The 17789-nt window shown below is 41.4% G+C and overlaps 1 protein-coding gene across 26 annotated transcripts in view; it reads left to right on the top strand.

The window, feature by feature from the left end:
- The window catches only part of LOC105227111 (ADP-ribosylation factor-like protein 4A), a 566667-nt gene that overhangs the window by 44070 nt on the left and 504808 nt on the right, over positions 1 to 17789 (top strand). For 4 of the 26 annotated variants that reach the window (XR_007423148.1, XR_007423144.1, XR_007423139.1 and 1 more), the window contains exon 2: positions 10006 to 10517. The exons of 19 other annotated variants lie outside the window; for them this stretch is intronic. The gene's annotated coding sequence lies outside the window, so the exon portion shown is untranslated. The remainder of the gene's footprint in view (positions 1 to 10005; positions 10518 to 17789) is intronic. 3 more of the 26 variants (XR_007423145.1, XR_007423140.1, XR_007423147.1) reach the window with 1 other exon arrangement.

Raw genomic sequence — 17789 nt, 5'->3', positions numbered from 1 at the left:
ACAGAAACTGAAGAACCAACCTTTCTGTCCAGATAGAGTTGTCCGGTTAATAGATTGTAAATGTCAACAAATTGTGGAAACGGTCAATATATTAATGGAGATGTCCGCAAAGCATCTGTTTAATATAACTTCCACTGTATTTCTTACCCTCCAAGCGATTTGCTACTTCAGCGGCTACGGTCAACTCGATGGCACTTCGCGATTTTAGTAAGTCTTCAACCCTTCGTTTTTTCGTTTTAAAAGACGACTGGGGGCGTATTCTGTAACTCGATTCTAAAAAAAATTTACTCGAATTCGGAGTTTGTATATTCTGTAACTCGATTTTCGGATTTTCAAGCCAATTTTCGGATAAAATATTCGTTAGCTTTTGAGTTGTAGAAAGCAAAAACGAAAATTGCAGGTATTTATTCTGGCACAGGGTGGAACAACTTTCGCATAATTATAAATTAGATCTTCAAACAACTCCATTTTTGAAATAGAGCAAACTCGATCTGAAAAAAAATAATTAAAAATTATGGGGGAAAGATGTGGTACTCGATCAAAGTTCATTGTATAGCTTAAGGTTCCCGTTATACAATATTCGAACATTAGCTTGTATATATGTGGATAAAAAAAGTTGCATACGTTAAAAACTTGAAAATAAAAACAACACAAACATATTTATATGAGTTTTCAAAACCCCGTACAACGTATTAGATAAATGCAAACCAAGTATTATATTAAAAAAAATAACCTTCTAAATTAAATTCCATTTCATCAACAGTCGTCGCGACCTCCTGAACGTCCTGCTTCTGGGGTGCGTGGAATGTTTCCTCGCTGTCTCCTCTTTTTCCGTCCGCCCCTCGATTCCACTTTTTTGAAACGACCCTCTGTGCAGTCGATCCTGCTCGAGGGGGTTGTAGGGGCGGGGTTCGCACGACTTGCAATGGTCGCGGCGGACGCACTGCGCTGAGTGCCGCTGCAAGAGTGAACTTCGTCTTCATTGCGCGCATTCTCCTCGAAGAGTACACGTTCTTCCGGCGAAAGAGTGTCCAGGAAGCTGAACTTGCCCTGGGCCGCTCTTATCTGCGTTACTCGTGCTGCTGCAGCTATTAGTAAGGCCACCGTTTCTTCTTAAGGCGGCCCGGTGTTGGGAAGGCTCCGTTCGATTACAGCCGAATTGACCTCCTGGCTGCAAATCATCCAATGGGCACGGGAATCGCATAACACCCTAGAGTGGGAGGTGGTAGCTCTTGGTCGCCGCATACATGCAGCTTCTGCCAACCCCCAGGAGAGATGCTATGCAGCACCACCCATGACGGTTGGAAGATGCCGTACTGTAGCCGTTCATTGTATTTCGTGCAGAATGCCCTAAGGGTTAAAAAGAATGTTGGAACTCGCAGTCGACCAAAACAACAACGAACAACCGTATCGTCTCTTGGTAAAAAGGACCCATTTATATCTTCGAGGATAATATCAGCCGATATTGGTAGCATAATATCATCCCGAATGGCCCGACGAAGGCTACATCGAGCGAATTTACCTGGCAGGATAGCCAGAAAAATACCATAATTGCAAAAAAAAAAAATTGAAATAAGATTACAATTCCCGAAAAATCATGCAAATTGGTCCGGCCCAAGAGTGAGAAAAAGTGGTCGAAATATCTTGTGTAGCTATGAAATAAAAATTCATTTATTAGGAAATTATACCCAAGCTCGTGATCAGTTGTCACCGTGTAGTGACGTATTTTTTTCTGCTCCGCGTTTTATTATTTTATCTTTATTAATGCCGTGTGTTTGCGGGCATAGAGTTGACCGTGCTCAGCCCAAGATCAGTTGCCATAAATGCAATCAGTTCTTCCACTTGTCGTGTGTGAATTTATCACAGGCTGATGTGGATTTTTTGCAGAAATCTAAAAATGCTTATTACTGTAAAGTGTGCGCGGTAGTTCGGAGAAATTCCATTCGTTCGCCGCCTGCTTCGCCATCAGTGCGCAATGCTCAGTGCACTCATAATTTAAGTTCGCAACAACAAAATGCTGAACAATCGAACAAGGAAGTAACTGAACCTTTGTTGGAGCATAACAATCATAATAAAGAAAATATAGTGCTTAATTCTCTTGTATTGGAAGTAAGTTCACTGAGAAGTGAACAAGCGAAGGCGCTCGCGTTAATACAGCAATTATGTGATGATCGTAATTCGTTAATCGCTAAGCTTAACGAACTGAAATCAGAGATCTGCACTGTGCATAAGAAATTACCCGATAATGGCAAGTTCCCTCAACCAGCTTCGAATGTTATCTCTGCTGCCAACCCCTCTCTCACTGCTGCGACTGCAGTTGGTACAAGTGACTACAATCGCTGCTCCGTCTAACGCTGCTGTTTCTGCTAATAATGTGTGTGGGAATTATCTCGCTCCCGCTACACCGAAGGCACTCTCTGCAACTTCAACTACTGCTAACTTCATCTTCACCTCTACGACTATTGTGGGTACAAATGCTCCGTCACCTAGCCTTGTTGTTTATGCTCCTACCGACAGTGTGAGTATGGATTATCTCGCTCCCGCTACTTCGAATGCACTCTCTGCTGCTCCGTCTGATGCTTGTGGAGCAAGCTCTCTCTATTGCTGCTGATAATAATAATGCCAATACATATGCTGACGCTGTTGGTAGGAATATCAACACTCACTCGAAAGCCAATAACAATCCAACAGTTGCTGCTAAACCAGCTCGCCCCCCTGTCGCTGTCAATGCTGCTCAATCTGTCGCCGTTGATGATTCTGTTAACCTGAAATCTTCTACTTCAATTACTGCTAATAGAAATTTGAAGTTAAAAATGAGTACTAGCAACAAAAAATCCCCATCCACTTCAACTGTTGTTGGTGTTAATACCGATCGTGATCTTGATGTCGTCATACCCAAGAAATGGATTCACTTATCTTCCTTTAAGAACTCAGTCACTGAGGACGATATTATATCTTTTGTTGCTAAACATGCTAATGTTGATAGAGAGTATCTTCTATGTTATAAATTAATTAAGAAAGATACCGATATTAATAATCTTAAGAGGATATACTTTAAGTTAAGTGCGTCCCCATCTTTTTTTAATGCCGTTTTCTCCTCTTCAGTGTGGCCTTCTGGCATCAAGTGGCGCCCCTTTAAGTTTTTTCCAAAGGGAGGGGAAAACAGCGCTGCAGATTAGTTGATGCGCCTGTTACTCACGATTCTATGCATGCGTTTTCTGCACCTTCCTCAACTGGCACCTGTTTTAAAGTGTACTACCAAAATTTATCGGGTATTAAGTGTAAATCAATTATTCGCAATTTTTCTTCACATTTGGATTTCGATATTATCGTTATTGTTGAGACTTGGCTGAATTCTAGTTATTTTGATAGGGAATATTTTGACTCAAATCTCTATTATGTCTTCCGCAAGGACAGAGATCACGAAAAAACTGGCTGTCTAAGAGGGGGTGGAGTTCTCTTAGTAGTTCATCGCAAATTTCGTCCTCGCTTAATTATGCTTGATAATGAAGATTCTATTCTAGACAAAATATGTATCTGTGTCAATGATGCTCTGTTCATTGTAGTCTCATACGTCCCTCCTAATAGTCCTCTAGAGTTGTATAGTCCTGCTCTTATTCCTTCAAATTTTTCGTCTTCTCAGGACTTGGTACACTAAGGACCCTAAACGTCTAAAAAATCTTAGAAATAAATACTATAGAAAACTCTCTTTAACTAAATCCCATGTTTCCTTTGTTCAATATCAACACTACACAAAACTGTTTAATGAATTGGATAAGTTTCTCTATAAATGGTTTATTAATAATACGGAGTCTACAATTAAGTCGAACCCTAAGTTCTTTTGGAACTTTGTAAAGCGTGTTCGGCCATTCCTTCGGCTTTACGCTGGGGTGATAAGTCGGCATGCACTCCGGTCGAAATCTCCAATTTGTTCGCTGAATTTTTCAAATCGAACTATGTTCAAGATGATGGTACTAGTTCCACTTTTTCAGCTAATAACTTAATTTAAATTAAATTTTTGGCTCACTTTGTCTTTCACAGAACGATATTGCCAAGGCTATTTGTGATATTAAGTCTCCTTCCAAATTGGATTTGGATGGGCTTCCGCCCGTACTTATAAAAAATTGTACTGCCTTAGTATATCCTCTCGTGCTTATCTTCAATAAGTCTCTCGCCATCAGGAATTTTATTTCTGACAGGAAATTGACATGCATTACCCCTATTCATAAAGGTGGTAGAAAGGATGTTGTCTCCAATTACAGGCCTATTTCTAAACTTTCTACTATTGCGAAAATTTTTGAGTGTTCTGTTAAAAATAAATTATTTTTTTTGCAGTAAAATCAATAATAAATGTCAATCAGCATGGGTTTGTCTCTGGGCGCTCCACTGTGTCAAACTTAGCCGTTTTTAGCGATTATTGTATGTCTGCATTCTCTGCTGGATTTCAGGTAGATTGTGTCTACACAGATTTCCCTAAAGCCTTTGATAAAGTATCAAACAATATTCTAATTAAAAAATTATCATCTCTAGGGTTTCACTCGGTCTTTTTAAAGTGGAGTGTCATCTGATTCATTCATTGCGTCTTCGGGAGTTCCACAAGGAAGCGTCTTGGGTCCACTTCTCTTTGTGCTGTTTATCAATGACATTTTCTGCTGCTTCTCTTTCGCCAACTTTCTGTTATATGCAGATGACTTAAAAATGTTTGCATTAATCAAAAACACACAAGATGTACACAAACTTCAATGTGATATTGATACTTTTCATAATTGGTAAATCGAAGCTTTTTCTGAATCTAGATAAATGCTCACAGATCTCTTATGGTAGGGGATGCAACATCTTATATTCTAGCTACAATATTTCTAATTGCGTCCTAAAACGCGTTACTGAAATCAAAGATCTTGTGGTAATCTTTGACAACAAATTTTCTTTCAGTAATCACATACTAACGGGTGATTTTTTTGAGGTTAGGATTTTCATGCATTAGTATTTGACAGATCACGTGGGATTTCAGACATGGTGTCAAAGAGAAAGATGCTCAGTATGCTTTGACATTTCATCATGAATAGACTTACTAACGAGCAACGCTTGCAAATCATTGAATTTTATTACCAAAATCAGTGTTCGGTTCGAAATGTGTTTATCGACAAATTTTGTTCAGCGATGAGGCTCATTTCTGGTTGAATGGCTACGTAAATAAGCAAAATTGCCGCATTTGGGGTGAAGAGCAACCAGAAGCCGTTCAAGAACTGCCCATGCATCCCGAAAAATGCACTGTTTGGTGTGGTTTGTACGCTGGTGGAATCATTGGACCGTATTTTTTCAAAGATGCTGTTGGACGCAACGTTACGGTGAATGGCGATCGCTATCGTTCGATGCTAACAAACTTTTTGTTGCCAAAAATGGAAGAACTGAACTTGGTTGACATGTGGTTTCAACAAGATGGCGCTACATGCCACACAGCTCGCGATTCTATGGCCATTTTGAGGGAAAACTTCGGACAACAATTCATCTCAAGAAATGGACCCGTAAGTTGGCCACCAAGATCATGCGATTTAACGCCTTTAGACTATTTTTTGTGGGGCTACGTCAAGTCTAAAGTCTACAGAAATAAGCCAGCAACTATTCCAGCTTTGGAAGACAACATTTCCGAAGAAATTCGGGCTATTCCGGCCGAAATGCTCGAAAAAGTTGCCCAAAATTGGACTTTCCGAATGGACCACCTAAGACGCAGCCGCGGTCAACATTTAAATGAAATTATCTTCAAAAAGTAAATGTCATGAACCAATCTAACGTTTCAAATAAAGAACCGATGAGATTTTGCAAATTTTATGCGTTTTTTTTTTTTAAAAAAGTTATCAAGCTCTTAAAAAATCACCCTTTATATCACTTCAAAATCATTTTCTGTACTCGGCTGTGTCCGTCGAAATTCTACAAATTTTTCCGACCCCTACACGTTAAAATTACTGAACACATGTTTTGTGCGGTCCATTTTGGAGTATGCAGTCTTTTCTGAAATATGCTCTCCGTTCCTTAAAGTTTGTTGACCCAATACCATCGTATACATCGCGTTTATTGCTTTTACATCTTAAATTACTGGAAAATCGAAGGTCCGTTCCCTCCTGTAATTAACGGTGGTATTGACTGTCCCTATTTATTAGGGAAACTTAACTTCAATACTCCCCAGCGTTGTCTCAGATCCATTTCCCCATTTTATTACAAAAAGGAAAGTACTAATTTTGCTGAATATGCTCCCCTCAAGAGGGCTATGCGTGAGTTTAACTCGATATCCGAGAAAGTTCTTCTTGATTTCCCTCATACTAGGGTATCCTTCATTAATACCCTCAATTCTATTTTTTTAGTGTAAGTTATCTACTCATGTTATTGTAATTTAATTATTTTAGAATTCTAATTTGCATCCTAGTTTTTCATTAGTCATTTCATTAGAATTTAATGTTCATAGACTTTACTAAATAAATAAATAAATATCCGTCGTCCGATAGGCAAAAAATTGCATTCCCAGTCTACAAAAAAGACCGTTAAACATGGTGACATCAACATAATGGTCTGGGACTGCTTTTCGTGGTATGGTGTAGGACCAATACATGATATTTCAGGCATCATGAATAGGTTCCAATATAAAGATATCTTGGAAAATACGATGCTGCCAAGTGCTGAGAAAAGTAAGCCACTAATACGGACATTTCAGCAGGATAAAGATCCTAAGCATACTCCGAGGTTGATAAAAGATTGGTTCCAGGACAATAGTGTGAGTTCTCTTAAATGGCCATATCAATCTCCCGACTTGAATCCAATTGAAAACCTTTGGGGGGAGCTAAAGTAACGGATTGGGTAGCAATCATCCCAAAATAAGGATCATTTAGGGAATTTTGTTTAAAAAGCCTGGTATGAGATTCCAATTGAGAATCCAAAATTATCTTCAGTATGCCAAAACGTTTACAACAAGTGAGTAGATTCTGCTGCCACACCTTGTTCGGCTGCTGAGGGAGAGCCTAGCAATGGCGTACATCCCTGATTTATGGAGGACGGCTGAGGTGATCTTACCCAAAGTAGCAAGGAAGGACTATTCTCTGGCCAAATCATTCAGGCCAATGAGCATAACTTCTTTCCAAGATCATAGACCATGAAATAAGGTCAAAGGCGCTGAAGATTGCACCCCTGCATGCTGCTCAGCATGCATACAGAGCGGGAGGATTCACCAATACGGCTCTGTACCAGTTAACCTCTGTGATAACTATGACTAACTGATAATGGGATCCGCTGCCAAGGGTATGCGGACGACATTGTAATTATAGCCAGAGGTAAATTAGAGGACACTCCGCGACCTCTAAACCTGGTAAAGGGGTGGTGTAATGGGGTTGAGTTGAACATCAACCCCTTGTAAACGAGAGAAATAGAGATGACTAACAAGGTCAAATATCTTGGTCTTACGCTGGATTCCACTTTGCGGTAAAAGCAGCATGTGAACCAGACCTTGGTGAAAGTAACAAAAGCATTAATGGCGTGCAATCGGCTGGCGGGAAAATCCTGGGGCTGCAAGTCTAGGGTCGTTAGGTGGCTGTACACCATAATTGTGCGACCAATAGTCACATACGGTGCGGTGTCCTAGGCCTCAATAGCGTCGCTGGCTTCGGTAGGAACCCAATAATCGAAGCTGCAGTGGCTAGCCTGTGTCTGCATAACGGGCGCAATGCGAACCTGACCAACGGCAGCTCTGGAGGTCCTGCTGAAACTCACACCACTTTATTTGGTGATCGTTCAAGTAGCCAAGCACTCACTTCTACAAATAACAGCAGAGGGGTGTGGCAAAGGCAAGGTAATCTCGTCCCAGAGGATGGAGATGATAAGTGGCAATATTCCAATTGCCCTCCTCCCGAAGGACAGCATTACCAAAACAACTAACTTCACGAAGAAGTTTAAGGTTCCCTTGGCAGCAAGAATGAGTTGAACGATTCCACTCTTGAGCTAATGCTGCGGGATAGCACGTTGAAGTGGTACACCGACGGCTCGAAAACGTCGGAGGGAATTGGTGCAGGGATCGCGGGTCCACGCACCAAACTCTCCATACCGATGGGTATGGTTTCAGGCAGAAGTCTTTGGCATAAGTCGGTGTATAGAGATAAACCTCCATCGCAACTATCGCAGTGAGCGAATAACAATACTTAGAGATAGTCAAGCGGCACTAAAAGCGATCGCCTATTACGAGATCAAATCGCTACTAGTGCAGTAGTGTAGAGAACGGTTGAACAGCCTAACTGAACGGAACCAGGTGCATAGAGGTATAGCCGGCAACGAACTGGCTGATGAGCTCGCCCGCTCCGCAGTCTTCACCAATATGGTAGGGCCCGAACCATTCACCGGGGTGGGTCCCCGTACCTTAAAAGAGCTGCTCCGCAAGGAAGAGGGAGTGGGCAGGGAAATGCATTGGCAACGAGTGCATAGTATTCGACATGCCAAGTTGCTAATTGGGGGGTACAACCAGAACAGGTTTAAATAGATAATTAACCTCCCAAGGGATAAACTTAGACTTCTTGTCTCATTTTACACCGGCCACTGCAAGTTGAATAGACATTTATTTAATATGGGCCTATTCTCTCGCGCTAACTGCCGGTTTTTCGATAGGGAGCCTGAAACCCCGGAACACCTGCTTATCGACTGCATAGTAGTCTGTTGACGCAGGTTGAAGGCCCTTGGATCCATGTTTATGGATAGGGATCACATCGCCTCACTAGAACTTAGCAGGATTTTGGACTTTATCAATATGCTATTTTTGATATTTAAGACATATATGAAATTAAATGTGATATTACATAGGCTGCTATATATATTTCTGGACTAGGCAACACTAAGTGTTGCCAGGTGCAATCTGACATTTCCATTGGAAAGTTTGACATTTATTAGCATAACATCACTCAGAACATTTTGTAATTAAATGTGAATTGTTTTATTTAGAGGGAATTAAAAAATTCATCTCGGCCAAAAAATGGAATTAACTCGTGAACATTTTCGTTCGATCATTTTTCAAAAATTTCGACGTGGATTATCACGACAAGAGTGCATCGATGAACTAAAACCTTTGTATGGCTATGAAGCACCATCCTATAGCACTGTGAAAAACTGTTACAACGAATTCAATCGTAGCCGACGCTCGCTCAAAGACGAATTCCATGAAGGTCGTCCGAAAACAGCCGTTGTGCCAGAAAACATCGATGCCGTACGTGAACTGATAATGCAAGACCGTCATGTAGCATACCTTCAGATAGAGGCATGCCTATGCATTTCTCCCACCAGCATACATTCGATATTGCATGAACACCTGGCCGTAAAAAAGGTTTGTTCTCGTTGGACCCCGCACAATTTGACAATCGCTCAAAAAAAAGCTCGTGTGGATTGGTGTAAAGAAATGCTGAAAAAATACGATCGCGGTGCTTCAAAAGACGTTTATAAGATCGTCACAGGTGACGAATCATGGATCTATGCGTATGAGCCCGAAACAAAACAGCAATCGACCGTGTGGGTCTTCCAAGACGAGCCAAATCCAACGAAAAAAAAAAAAACATTTTCGTTGATAAATATTCCTATTTTCACTATTAAGCCAGAAATATATATAGCAGCCCTCGTATGTCTCCTTAAACATGGATAAAAGAGATTTTAATAGTCATTGAATGTTACACGGGCGTATGTGCTTATTATTTTGACCTATCTTATGGTTTTTGAGATATTTGGTAAAAACTTAAGAACACCATCCCAGGATTTCAGAATTAAAATGGGTATAGTCGGATAGATGAGATTCTCCAGATCAAGAATATGTATATATACATAGTTCTGGGAAACCTATATTTTTCGAGATTTTTGCGTTTAAAGTTGAAAATTACCACTATTTCAAATACGTATTTTTTCGATTTAAAATTAATTTTACACTTATGTATATTTTCTATTTTTATTTTTATGTGGACTTATTTATTCGTTTGTACACAATTTTTTTAGTTTAATATTAATCTTATTTGTTGTATCGCTGGATAAAATATTGGGGTCTGTTCCGGTTACGTAGACCTGACTCGTGGGACGGTATTTTGGGGGCCTTTCTACTGCCGACGTTCATTCACCAGCAGCATAGTTTCATTAAAATGCACAGCACTTAACCAGAAACCACACTGTGAGAGAACGATCCTCGAAGCGTTGGACTTGTCAAAAGCCTTTGACACAGTCAGTCACACAACGCTATTTGAAAACATCGAAAATTCTACATTCTATCCAGGGTTGAAGAGGTGGACTTCATGAGCGGTCGGCAATCGTCGGTACTGTTTCGAGGAAAAAATTCCAAATTGAGAAGAATTAAACAGAGGGCCGCAGGCTGGTTTCCTTTCCCCGTCGCTGTTTAATTTTAACATTTCGAAACTCCCTCAATCACCAGGAAATTTCTATCACCTCGTACGCTGAATGCACGATCACAGTCAATAACATTAATGGGTTATATACCTTATTTGGATTTTTTTTAGGTATGTAGCAATTATTTCATTACACGAATGTTCTTATTTTTTGATAGTACACTTTATTAACAATGTTTGTCCGAAATTTCGTGGAAAAATATCAAATAGTTTTTAAGGGGTGGCTGTTTCCCTTAGAGGCCTTTTTTGGCAGAGCCTTGCGGTGACAATTCCCCAGGTGGAACAAGTCAACTGAAACCATAAAAGTAAACAAATTTCATTACTTTAGTGTAATTCCTTGTGCTTGAACGATCGTTTTTATGATTTTTTTTTGTGCACACGGGAACGTTTTATGCAAATAATGAACTTTTTGGAAATTTTACTAAATTTTACTAAAAATTTCATTTCGGCGAAAAAAAAGTTCAAGCACAGAAAAATTTCATTACGAACATTTTAAAAAAATTTGAAGAAAATCGGTCAGTAGTTTTCCGCCAATCCATGTCACCGCAAAGTCATTTTTCAAAAAACACCATTTCGAGATATTTGCGTTTAAAGTTTCAAGTTCAATTTGGGCGGTTAGAAGTGCTGTAACTTTTTTCTACTGCTCGAGTCTCTATGAAAATTTGAGAAATGTTCTCAAGGAGTTGTTCTTTAAGATAAAGCAATAAAAAATTTCGATTTTTTGAAATTAAAAAGGGTATATTACTCTTAAGATTTTAGACGTGATACTAGACAGCCGTGCTCCTTCATTTCTCATACGACCGCGATTATTGCCAACGTACAGAGCCGAAACAAAATCCTCAAGTCGCTAACCGACAGCACATGTGGAAAAGCCAAAAAATGTTGTTGGCAACATACAAGGTAATTGGTCCCTAAGTACGGAGCCGGTCTTTAACCACGCCGCACCAATATGGTCGCATGGATGCATTGAAACGCAGGCAATGAAGCTTCAGACATGCCAGAACGCTGCACTTGATGTTTTCGCAGTGAAACCTGTATGCTCTCAGTTAAGGAACAAAAAAAACTCTCTAAGCAGTTTTGAACCGGCTCCTAGGAACATCAAGAGATTTTTAATAACTACGTCGACAACATAAGACAATCCGCCGATCAGACTTCGGACGCAACTAACTTCAGAAATGCACTGATAGTGTTAAAAAGCTTGCCCACTCTGCAGGAGAGATAGCATTACTTCATTTGCTCTACCCATTTCGTCCACTGATGCTGCTCTACTAATTGTCAAATCACCAAATTGAGATTCCTTATGCGGAGATCACAGGGATCGACCTGGCGTAAGATGTCGCGCTCATTTGCTAAGACGACTGCTTTAACTGGAAAATTGAGGCGGATTTCCACGATTCTTCCAGCCAAGCGGATTCTTCGGATCAAGCGAGCGGTAGCAGCTGCGAAACTTGTGGAAATGACGTTCGCCAACAACTACGTTCGTAGGAATGGGTAGTGTGGTGAAGGTGCTCTCGGTAAATTCTGTGAAGCCGACCCAGTTAGCTATGTTAAAGTTAACCCACAGAACTAAAGTTAAAAGGTTTTTCGATCGAGATTATTTTGGGCAGATGGTCTGATACGAGAGTTAGCCAGGTCGCCAAGTTATGCTGTTTGTCAGATCAACACTTGCGATTAGGAGTAATGCTGTCTAGTGGAGCTTTGTGGGGTCGTAGAGGTTCCGTATTGGCCGCGTATCACAAGATTTAAGTGCAGTTTGCACGGCCGTAGAGACTATTGTCGCAGTATTCCGTTCGCAGCATGGGGCCACATAACGTGGGAAATACTTCTTATGTGTCTTAAGGCCAGAACAGATTTTAAGGTGGCTCCACCCATTGCACCTGATCGAGGTGGTGTTATGGAGCAAAAGCAGCAGAAAAATTCCTCCGGGAATGGGGTGGACTCAATGTTTGCATGGGTCAGGAGGATAAGGAGCAACTTTGCTCCGAGATGTTACTCTAAAAGTAATGGCACGTATTATGCGCAGGCCGGAAAGGTGCGACGCATCGCGTGAGCTTGGTGCATTGTGATCGGCCGTAAAGGCCATTTGTGCAGTAGTGAGTTGGCAGCATGGGGCCACATACCGTGTTGACCACTCATATCGTGTTATAAGACCTGAATAGGTCTAAAGATGTCTCCAAATACTTGTATTACACGTTTTTTTATTCCTTCGTCCAGCTAGTATATGTATATGTTTGCTCTGGCTTTAGCAGGGGAGGGTGTTAAACTTGCGGTAAAGAAGCGAGAAAGTTCCAGAATTCTTGAAAGTTCTTGGTCGGATAAAAATCTGCGTCCGATCCGGTCTCCTAGACCCAATTGTCGTTGGAACTTATTGACTTTCATATACATGGCCTCAATTGCATTTCCCAACGTCAATATTTTGCAGTCATCAACGTACGAGGTAATGGAAATTAAACATATCTGCAGTGATTTCGGGGAACGGTGCCCATTTTATAATCATTCGCCGGAAAATTATCCGGGTCCGTTCCTGTTACCTAGACCTTATTGTCGCGGGAGCTATCCTAATATGGAGTATAAGATTTGATCAAGTAGGTTTACCCAGATGTTGCTTTAGCAAAAAGTGGTGTGTTTCGGTGGCACTAGGCCTTTCTGGAGGGCCGGAAAGAGGTCGCTGATGAAGATGATGATGTATTTTTTGACATCAAAGGCGTCGTCAACTATGAATTTGTTCCTCGATTCCCATTTACCATTCGCCGAATCTCCTAATTGATCCCTTATTCGGGGATCCCCGGGATCGACAAGGCGTAAGGTGTCGCGCTCATTAGCTAAAACGGTTGCTTCGGCTGGGAAATTGGGACGGATTTCCGCTATTCTTCCAGCCGGGATGAAGCGAGTGGTAGCTGTTGCGATCACCTTGCAGAATTGACGTTCGCCAACGCATACGTCCGTAGGAATGGGTAGAGCGTTGAAAGTGCTCTCGGTAAATTTTGTGCAGAATGTCGAATCGTCAATCTGTTCCGCCAGCTCCATCCCCCTACTATCATTTGACAGGCAGGAATGCCAAAGATCGTGGTGCGCGTTAAAGTCCCCTAGTACCATACGGTTTTCACCACGAAGTAGCGCACCTATATTCGGGTGATATCCTATAGGGCAACATGTAACTGGGGGGATGTATATATTAAATATTTTGAGCTCGACATCGCCATATCCCTACAGTCAATGTCTTAATCGATTAGACGATACTGCACAGCGTTGTGCAATATGAAGGCTAGACCACTACCATTATCTTTTGCGCGATCCTTACGTAACACGTTGAAACCGGCACAACTCAGAAGATATGAGCGGCTGTTTAGCTTGGTTTCGTGGACCGCAGCACGTCGGAGTGGGAGTTATGCTGCTTGTTTGAGCTCCTGACCGTGGAGGTCCTCTGTTGGCCACTCGCGAACTATGTGCAGAGTGCATAGCCGTAGAGGCTTGTGTCGCAGTATTGCGCAGGCAACATGGGGCCACGTAACGCGTGGTCCACTCCCTGTGAGTCTTAAGGCTTGAACAGGTCTTAGGATGGCTCCATCCATTGCATGTGTTACACCTGACCGAGGTGGAGTTTGGATGGAGCCTTTTTGCGCATTCGCAGCAGAAAGATTCCTCCGGGCCCGGATTTGACCCAATGCCAGCACGAGTCAGGAGGATACGCAGCAAGGCGTTGCTCCAATGACGACAAACACAAATTAGTACTTACCCATCCAAACGGGGTTAGATCGCCGAAAAAACAGCCCTTGGTCGGAAAAAATTCCGAGTCAATTCCGGTGCGTAGAACCATCTGTCGTGGGAATTGGTAACTTTTGTTAGTCTATGCTCCTTCACTTCCCGTGCGGTCGCGATTATCCCCAAGGTACAGAGCCGCAACAAAATTCTCAAGGCGCTAGCTGGCAACACATGGGGAAAAGACAAAGAAATGTTGTTGGCAACATACAATCGGCCAGCCGGTCCTCAATTACACCGCACCAATATGGTCGCCTGGATGCAGTGGTACGCAGATGAAAAAACTTCAGACCTGTTAGAACAGTGCACTCCGGACCACGACGAGATGCCTCTTGATGTCTCCCATCGAACACCGATATAGTGAGATGCTTACGCTCCCACTTAGGAGCATAATGAACTCCTCTCCAAGCAGTTCCTGCTAGGATGTTTTCGTAGAAATCACATTTCTAGCTATCTGCTTGGAGCGGAACCGCCTCCTAGGAACATCAACAGGTCTTTCCTTAACTGCGTCGACGACATCGAACAGTACGCCGACCGGACTTTGGACGCAACTAACTTCCGACAGGCACTGACCGCCAACCTTCACCAACTCCTTTATAGTGAATGGAGTCAAATCACCACCCATCGCAGACGAAGAGCTCGAGTTGCCGCGAGAAACGCGAGTGACCCTAGCTCAGCTTGGTTCGGCATTTCATCGCTTCCGCAGCCGGCTTTCAGCCGAGATATGGCCCTCAAACTTGTTTTTGGTTCCTTGCCTGGAAAGGACGATGAAAGGGGATCCAAGCAGCATGCACCTTGGCTCTCGGCTCGACGCTTTGAATGCTTGGAAGTCGCGCTGGCAGCGCTGTAAAAAACGACTGGCGCGCTGTTGTTAACTCGGCTATAACCGCGTAACTCATCTTAAAATTATAATTTTGATAAATCTGTATTAACAAAATCAAAAATTGTAAAATTAATGAATACTATTTCAGTATATTTTTTGCGCGAATTATTATGTTATTTTGTATTTTTTTAAGAAAAAATTGGGATTTAAAAATTACCTGGCACACTCACAAGTTCAGCAGATTTGTGTGTGTGTGTGCATTTAGGACAAATATAACGTTAAAAATAATTCTTAATGAACTAACAGTAATATTGATTTAATTTATGTATATCGAGCATATAATAAAAGTATTCTTCAGTCAATTTTGTTGTCAGTTTATTAAGAGTTGTATATAACTTTTTAATTTGAAGAGCTTTAAAAGCGCGTATTTGCGTAGTTTACTGACATTTATTATACTCTTGCAAACAGTTGCTACAGGCTTGTTGTTGTTGTTGTTGTTCTAACGGGTACCTTGTCCTCGTTAGGATGGTAAAGGTTAGCTAAGTTGTCGTCCACGTCACCTAACGGAAGGCCCAAGAAATGTGCTGTTTCGTCGGGGTTGGACCAAAGGGACATGTTTGTTAGATGAGTGGAGTTGGTGGAGCATGCAAAGAGGTAGGTCGTGTCATGTGGGGACTCAGAACATATGTTGGATATGTCGGATCCCTCTCGTTTCTCGCGGCATCTCGAGCTCTTCATCTGCAATGGGTTGTGGTTTGACTCCGATTACGTCGTTCACTGGAAGGGAGTCGGTGAAGGTGTTGATAGCTCCACTGTGAATGGCGGTAAGTGCTTGTCGGAAGTTTGTTGCGTCCGGAGTCTGGTCGGCGTATTGTCTAATGTCGTCGACGTAATTGAGGAATGACCTTTTGATGTTTTTAGAAGGCGGTTCCGCTCCAAGCAGGTGACTGTAGGAGTGATTTCTGCGAAAGCAGAGTTCATTATGCTCCTGTGTTTGTAAGTGCTGTGCACTTTTCGGAATCTTTGCTGGTGGCTAGCTAGGCTCAGGTAGTGAGTGAAGGGCGGGAGTAGCAAGGACTCAAGTGTCTTTACTACCGGGGAGAGGGGAGTTATCGGACGATAGGAATCCCCTTTGTTGTCGGGTTCCCCAGGTTTCAGTAGTGGGACCACTTTTCCTCCTTTTCGCACATCGGGTATTTGAGGAGTGGTCAACGACAAGTTTAGGATCTTGGTGAGGTAGCTTACTTCCGTCGAGCCCAGATGCTTTAGCATAAGCATGTTGATTTCATCAGGGCTAATAGATTTAGATGGTTTTACCTTATTGATGACATTCTGAACCTCCTTAAGGGTGAAAGTAAGTGGTGCGCAGTCTTTTGGCATCTTCCGCAGCCACATTGACCGTAGACCAAAGCTTACTCAGACCGGTGGAGATGTTTCAGGACTTCAAGTGCTCTTTTCATTTCTTCCGCTTGTAAGGAAGGGTAGAGGGGTGAATTGAGTCAATACTTCCTTTAGTACTATATACTTATATACTTATTGTAAAGATTTTCTATCTTTCGGGTGACTTTGTACTACATATATCGGCCATTATATCAGGTATCTTAATAAAACTCATAACAGTGTATCTTTGTGCCTAAAATGGATACAATTCGGTGAAAACTTGACCTACTTAGCTCACTGATAAGAATATCATTCAATGCTTGCGAACATTCCTCTGGCTTTACCTCATATGATTAGAGATTGTATCTGATGAACTTTGATGAAACTCTGGGAGCATTTTATTAGTATGTAGTATTGGTTAAAATAAATGAAATCGAGTCAATATTACTCCTAACTCTCATATACTTCTAATAATAATTTTCGTTATTGTAACAAGTTTGGTCAGTGAGTATAATTTTTTATATACATTGGCGGACAAAATTCTACATACACCCCCTGTTTTCTTCGATGTGAGAGTACAAAAACTTTTTAGAAAAATGTGTTGATACAGTTTTATTCTAATCTTCTTTCTAATAACAACAAACTAAAAAAATCCATTAATTAATATAAAACTACATATTTATGGAATAAAAACTCAAATATTGTGTTAGCAAAAGTCTACATACAGTACAAAAATATCTTAGTTCAGTGCGAAAAACTTTACAAAATGCTAGTTATTAAGACGTTTTAGTATTTAGTTGGGTCCGCATTGGTATCTATAACTGCTTGAAGACGTCGTGGCATTGATTCTGCTAAATTTGTCAACGCTGCAGATGTAATGCTGTTCCAAGGTTCCAATATGCGCTCTTAGAGTATAGCAGAGCTAAAAATTTGGTTCTTTCTAGTTTTACGCTCCAAAATCTCCCAGACATGTTCAATAATATTCATATTTGGACTTTGAGGTGGTGTATTTAATTGCCTTGGAGTATAATAAAGCTACCAGTCCTTAACAATTTGCGCCGCATGTATCGAATCGTTATCTTGTTGAAATATCCAACCGGTACCGAACCCTTAATTATCCACCAAAGGCTTCAAATTATGTTCCAACAGAGACTTATATTTATAACCGTCCAATTCATCTTCAATAAAGTCCAACTTTCTAACTCCAGAGGCCGCAACAGCTCCCCAAACCATTACGCTGCCGCCACCGAGCGTCACAATTGATACTACGTTCTTCGGTTCAAGCGTGGAGTTAGTTTTACTTCAAATTTTTTAGAATCATCTGTAAATGAAACTTTTTTCCAAAAATCCATTTCCTTTTCTTTGTGTTTTTTGGCGAACTTTAAACGAAGTTTCCGGTTTTTTCAGAAATAAAAGGTTTC

This window comes from Bactrocera dorsalis, chromosome 6 (genome assembly GCF_023373825.1).
Source record: "Bactrocera dorsalis isolate Fly_Bdor chromosome 6, ASM2337382v1, whole genome shotgun sequence".
In the NCBI taxonomy this organism is placed as follows: domain Eukaryota; kingdom Metazoa; phylum Arthropoda; class Insecta; order Diptera; family Tephritidae; genus Bactrocera; species Bactrocera dorsalis.
This window is presented reverse-complemented; position numbering and strand designations above follow the sequence as displayed.